General features: G+C 31.9%; 1 pseudogene across 1 annotated transcript; it reads right to left on the bottom strand.

Moving 5' to 3' along the window:
• Positions 1-145: 145 nt before the first annotated feature.
• LOC148202664 (receptor-like protein EIX2) lies at positions 146-5,158 on the bottom strand (annotated as a pseudogene). Its single transcript, XR_015784698.1, has 2 exons — positions 1,731-5,158; positions 146-833 (listed from the first exon to the last, which is right to left on the bottom strand). The product of XR_015784698.1 is annotated as a receptor-like protein EIX2 (transcript).
• Between the last annotated feature and the right edge of the window lie 1,904 nt (positions 5,159-7,062).

Below are 7,062 nucleotides of genomic sequence, written 5' to 3'. Positions count from 1 at the left end.
TCATTAAAATGCTAATGTCAATCTACAAATTTACACAAACACAATCCCTTGGTAGAGAGAGCCTAAACTTCCTTATTAGATTCCAATCTCTTGGAAAACCTAACAATTATTTTCGCATTAAGAATTGACATTAACGACAACCAAAGGTCCTAGTTCTATTCCTAGATACAATTTTCTTTAGGTGTTTAATCCAGTTCCATACTCACAATATTTTATAATATTAAGCAAACCCTAAAATCATGTCATGGTTGATTAAATCATAACAAACTTTAAGTAAAGGAAGTAAACACTAATAATCAATGAAAGAGGCATATAATCATTCAAAACATTATAGTTTACATAAGAAATTTGTGGTTACATCAATCCCCAACAATAAATGAAACTAGTTCTCCATGAATGGAGAGCTTAAGCTTACAACAATGGTGGAAATGGAAGAAGGGAGAGAACCCAAGGAAGAAGAAGGATTGTTCCCACAGCTCCTAGTTCGCCTTCAAGTGCTGCAGTAGAGAGAAATCGCATTTAGGTGCCCAAAGATGCAGACCCCTTCGTGTTTTAGGGTTAAATAGGCCTAATCTGCCAAATTAGCGAAAGTTGCGCTTAAGTTTGCGCTCCAACGCGCATCGGTCAGCAAAGACGCACTTAAGCACCCCTATGCAGTGGGCGCGCGGGTGTGACCCAGTCAAGCTCAGAAGTTGGTGCACTGGCACTCAAGCGCCCATGGAAAAAGGGCGTTCGGACGCAGTTTCAACAAAATTCTAGTTCTTCATTTTTTGTTGTTTTTCTTGTTTTTCTTGGGTTCTGGTGCCTTCATTTGATGCATAGATTTCTTCCAACTACTTTAAGAACATGAGAGCATGGATTAGTCATTAAATTATCTCATTAAAGCTCACTTAAGAAACTAAATGAAAACCAGGATTTACAAGGCAAAAAGTTAAGAAAGAGTTGACATTTTCTCTTAATTCAATATTGAAATCATTGTAAAATATGTCATTATCAGTGTTTTTGACCTAGATGTTTTTTCTATTTCCTAAGAACCTAAGTGTTTTCTTAAGGTTTTCTATGTTGGGGATTAGATTCTAAGTTTTATGTAGGTTTTCTATGTTGAGAATTTAGGTTCTAAGTTTTTGTGTTTTCACCCTAAGTTATTTTCGGATTATTATCTTGTTTCGATGTTATTTGGTTAAATTCAAAACATGATTTCATGGTAGCAAGGGAAAAAACTAAAGATAGATAAAGATCTCCGAAGTTTAGTAGGGAAAAAAACATGATTTCATGGTAACAAGGAAACAATTGTTTTTTCTTTTTTTATAAGACTATCCAGTATTGAACATAAATTATTTTGTTGCTATTTTATTTTGTGGTCATGCAAACTTTTCATCTAAATTTGCAAAAGGTTGTCAAGGGCATAATTTTATTAAAAAAACTGAAGTAAATAAACACTAAAGGCACTCAACATTCAAACGAGCAAGAAGTCATTTTCTTGATTACTTAACATGCTATATTTACACATTTAATGGCTCTTGTGCATTCAATCTTATATATTTGACATAATTAGTTTCAAAAGCAACTAATTGAATTGTAAAAATTGGTTCAATATTTAGCATAATAATAATTTGATAATTTTATTTTAATTAATAAAATGCTACAGAAATATGGAAAAAGGGATATATGGTAATGTGCATTTAATACATAGAGAAAACAAAGTTGTATAAAACATATGATATTATTACCTTGTAATCTTTGTCCTGCTTAAGTGCTCTGACAAAAATTGCTATTTTGACATGAACATTGTCTTCTAAGTTGTTCAAGAAGTTGAAATAAGACAGTTGCCAAGAACGTTTGAATAAGATTGAGCCAAACACTGTCCAAAAACTTAGAACAAATCCAATTGCCATACTTATGAAAAATTCATTATTGAAAAATGAATAATCATCTTTACAAACATTGACATTTGGTTTTTGTGTTAGCTCCCCATCAATAATACACAATTTTTCAAGTGGTGGTCCACAAAGATCAAGATTATCTTCATAACTAGATTTATTGAAACTTTGCAATTGTGTGCTTGAAGGAATTTCTCCACTTAGATGATTATGAGACAAATCTAATACACCAAGTCCATAAATTTGAGCGAGACTTCGAGGAATTGAACCAACAAGTCGATTTCTTGACAAATCAAGAGAATCAAGTAATGTTATGTTTCCAATGTTTGAAGGAATTTTTCCAATCAAATTGTTTCTTGATAAGTTCAATGAAATCAGTCTAGATAATTTCTCTATTTCTATAGGAATTTCTCCTGAGAACTGATTACTTGAGATATCAATGTTTTTTAGAAGTGACAAACCATTATTCATAAACATTTGTTTCGAACCTTTCATGTCAACCATGTATTCAAATAGTATTGTTTGAAGTCCCTAAAATAACCATTTTTCAACACATACTCATGCCTTTCATCAAATATTGAAGATGTCGTTTGAGCCATTGAAGTAAGGTTGTTTATGCATTTCGGAATTTTTCCAGATAAGTTGTTTAGTGAGAGATCCAAGAGATGAAGGTTTCTTAGACAACAAACCGTTAATGGTAAACTCCCAAAGAATTGATTCTTTCTCAGATTTAATATTTGCAACTCTTTTTTTGTCCCAATCCAATCAGGGATAGATCTTGATAATTTGTTTTCTGACAAATCAAACATTACTAGCTTTGTGCAATTTCTTATGGAGAAAGGGATTCCTTCTACTAAATTGTTGTTTCTCAACAATAATACTTGAAGATCAAGAAGCCATCCTATTGAAGTTGGAATTTTTCCTGAAAAGTTATTGTAACTCAAATCTAAATAAACTAATGAGTTAATTTGTTTCCAACAATCTGGGATATCTCCGGATAAGTGATTATACGAAATGTCTAAATGAATATGAACTGAAGTTGCATAATCTTCACACAAAAATGAAAGAGGATTTGAGAATTTATTTTTTGATAAATCAAGAATTTGAGAGTTTCGTAAAAATAGAGGAATAGAACCTTCAAATTGATTTGATCCAAGATGCATGGAAGTAGAAACATACGTTGATGAAACATTTGGAATTGTACCTTGTAGACTGTTGTATGAAATATTCATTGTCATCACTTTTTGTAGAGGTAATTTAGCCCAAAACCATTCAGGAATAATACCTGATATTGTAGCATTTGAAATGTCAATATAGACAAATTTATTTTGTGTCCGCAACCACATGGGAAATGTTGGACCTAACTGGCAAGATCTCAAGTATATAGATAACAATTGAAAAGGTGGAACCCAGTTTTGAGTAAATGCCAAGTCCAATGAGTTGTCAGATAAATCCAAGCGCTCTAACTTAGACATATTAGCAAAGTGGTAGTCAGTAAGCATACCCGTTAAAGAGTTTGAATAGATGTAGAGCTCCTCCAATTTAGGTGGAAATTGAATGTTCTTATGAATCTCTCCATTTAGCTTATTGTTCTGAAGAGATAATATTTTTAAGGATGTGAATGTTGAGAAGTCAGGTAGTGTGCCATTGATTTGATTCCCTTCTAGATATAATTCTTGCAATGAATATCTAGCACATCCAGACAAGTGAGAAATTATCATCGGAAGCTCATCAGTCAGGCCATTCATAGAGATGTCCAATAAAAACAAAGAACATGCATTGCCAAATGATTTTGGAATTCCACCTTGTAAGAAATTTGACCCAACTGACAAATACTCCAAAGTGGACGGTAACTTCACACCTTCCGGTATCCTTCCAGTTAACCGATTTATTTGAAGAAACAATGTTTTCAAAGAGGAGAATACTGAAATGTCAGACAAAGTGCCAGTGATGTGATTCCATGACAGATCCAATTCTTGCAATGAGTGTCTAACGCATCCACTGGACAAATTACCGAGAATGGAGGGAAGGTCTTCAGCCAAATGGTTTGAGAATAGGTTTAAAGAATGTAAAGTGCATATATTAATGAAGGATTTCAAATCCCTGACCTTTAAATTATTAAGTGAGAGGTCAAGATGCCTAAGCGAATTCATGACGATGCCAAAATCACTTGATGTGGAACCCTCCAAGTGGTTGCCACTAAGGTCAAGCTCAACAAGGTTGGAAGTGATGTTTGACACCCACTGGAATACCATTGGTGATGTGAAGATGTTTTGAGAAAGATCAAGGACAGAGAAGGAAGTAGAGAAATTGAACTTCAAATGTTTGGATGAAAGAATGAAATGGTCGGAAAGGCTACAATCAACTAAACTTAGTTCTCTTAGTTCAGGTAGCTCCGCAATCAGTTTCAACCAAGTATGAGAAGTATTAAGATTTGATACAGAGTACAAGTAAAGATGGGTTAAAGAAATGAGATTTGAGAGCCACTGACCTCCGTCACTAATTTTGAGATTGTCCAAATTTTCTCCAAGATAGAGCTCATGCAATTGGGAGAGATTTCCAAGTTGAGGAGGTATATTTCCTTCGAAATAATTGCTTCTGAGATCAAGATGCTGCAATTGGGAGAGATTTCCAAGCTGATAAGGGATTGATCCGTTCAGAGAATTATAAGCAAGATTTAAGTATTCCAAATGAGAAAGAGAGCCTAATTGACTTGGAATTCTTCCGCCAAAATAACATGAAGAGAGATCAAGGTATTTCAAGTTTTTGAGAGAACCAAGAAACTCTGGGATGTGACTGTCTGGAAAATCATTATGACTGAGGTTCAAATACTGTAATTGTGGCAACTCCATCAACGACTTGTGGATCTCTCCGCTCATATAACGTTCTTCATATATATTTCCATGAAAGTCGTAGCTTACAATATAACGTTCTTCGTATATATCTCCATGAAGGTCGAGGCTTACAATATGGGAGGTGAGGTTGCTGCAGCGAATCCCCTCCCATTGGCAGCAGTGAGGAGTGGTCCAAGATGATAGCATGCCGTTGTGAACGATAATGGCTGCCTTGAATTGGAGGAGTGCTTCCCTCTCCTCTGGAATGCATCTAATCTTCTCTTCACCATGAACAACCTGCGACACCACACACAGCACAAACATTATGAATCTGAAACGAACTGGATTCTTCATTGAGGTTGTTGAGGGTGTTATCATCACACACAAAAACTGATGGATAGAATTCTGTGAGTATCAAAACTAGATTGCTGTTGTTGAGTTAAAGCACTTTCCATAACCACATATATATAACAAAAGAGTTCTATGATTGCCACAATTGACCTTGTTAGTAATTTTTCCTTAAGGCACATATTCACTAAACTCTATTTAATTTTTTAATGATACTGGTTTTCATTACTTTTATCTTCTTTTTTTATTTTTTTATTTTATCTTTATAATAACTGTAACTCGAATATCAATGTGTTTACAAATTTTCTTTCTTTCTTGTACCCAAAACGTATTGCACTAAACCCTATTTCATTTATGTGTTAAACCTAAATCCTAAACTGATCATTTCCGATCACGATTCATTCTCAAATCTTCGTTTAATTTCAAATCTCATATCGGTTCGTAAATTCTATGTGAACCTCAATTCTAACCATTCTTACATTCTTTTCGTCAAACACGTGGTGAAGTTTGAACAACAAGACATTTGTAAATATATACGACACACACGGATCCATGTGACACATATCCGAACACGCGAAATCATCTGAATTCAAAAATATAATACACATGAGACAATTATATATATATATATGTATCAATTATATTTCATAATTTTAAAAAACAAAGAGAAAAATTTATAATAAATTAAATATAAAATTATTAGAAAGTGGGTTTTTAAGCCTAACTCATCCCCACAAAACCGGCTTGTAGGGTGAGGTTTGCATCCACTTATAGTAGAAATTGGGTGGTCCAATATTAGAAGTGGACTTGAGGCCTAACTCATCCCCACAAAACCGGCTTGTAAGGTGAGGTTTGCATCCACTTATAAACTAAGAATTGACCTTATCTCTAGTCGACGTGGGACTTCCAACAAAAATATTGATCTCATGTAATTAGATATATTTATCTTAGTTTCTTATGATAAAAATAAATTAAATATAAAAACTTTACTTCAATGTAAAAATCAAATAAGGTAATCTAATAGAAGCTAATTTATTTAAATATAAGAAATAAAACATGTCACACATTAGAAATTAATTATGATATAATATATTATATATTTTTAAAATAATATTGAATTCTTAAACTATTTAATATTATGTTATGTTTTTAAAAAATATATTAACATTTAATTTTTTTTCTTAAGTAAAAGTTTAATTTATTTTTTATAGTTTTTATATCTGATAAAACTTTAAGTTTAGTGCATATAACTAGTTTATTTAAGTTTTTTGTAACTAGTTTATTTGAAATATATTATGCTTAGTGTAGGTTTGTAGACATAGGATTGAGAGGGAAATGACTAAGTTGATATGTCTAAATGTAAGGATATAATATTGCATAAACAGTCTTTCCAAGATTCACATATACTTCAACATTTAAAAATGATGAAAGCACAAATCACAATATCCCCATACATATGGCACTCTATATCTCAATTGAAGAAACATAAATCTTACTAACAGATACCACTATAAATTAATATTAACTCTATCAATTTTACTTTTATGCTGTTTCAAAGGTAATACAAATTCTCTAGGAATTTGTATCTTGACTTCAAAATTTATTTCAGTTGTTTACTGTATTTAAAATAAATAAATAAATAAATATATATATATATATATATATATATATATATATATATATATATGATTTATAATTAGCGATTATGATTTAAGATTTAGACATTGAACTATGGTTTTAGATATGATAATGGGATGGTTTTTACACCACTTGTTCAAACTTCTCTTCAACAGTCCTAGTCGAATCTAGCACCATCTTAGCAATGACTCATTAATTCTAGTTCAATTCATCTTAGTTCATTCATTTTCATAATAGTAACAAGACGATAACCAAAAAAAAAACAATTCTGACAACTGTATAAATTATTAGAACTATGTTAGTTATAAATATATATTTTTAAAAATTTTATGTTTGTTTGAATTACATTATAAACATGTTTA

Source organism: Vigna umbellata, chromosome 3 (genome assembly GCF_029865625.1).
Source record: "Vigna umbellata cultivar VRB3 chromosome 3, Vumbellata_1.0, whole genome shotgun sequence".
In the NCBI taxonomy this organism is placed as follows: domain Eukaryota; kingdom Viridiplantae; phylum Streptophyta; class Magnoliopsida; order Fabales; family Fabaceae; genus Vigna; species Vigna umbellata.
The sequence above is the reverse complement of the archived record's forward strand: the minus strand, read 5'-3'. Positions and strand labels throughout refer to the sequence as shown.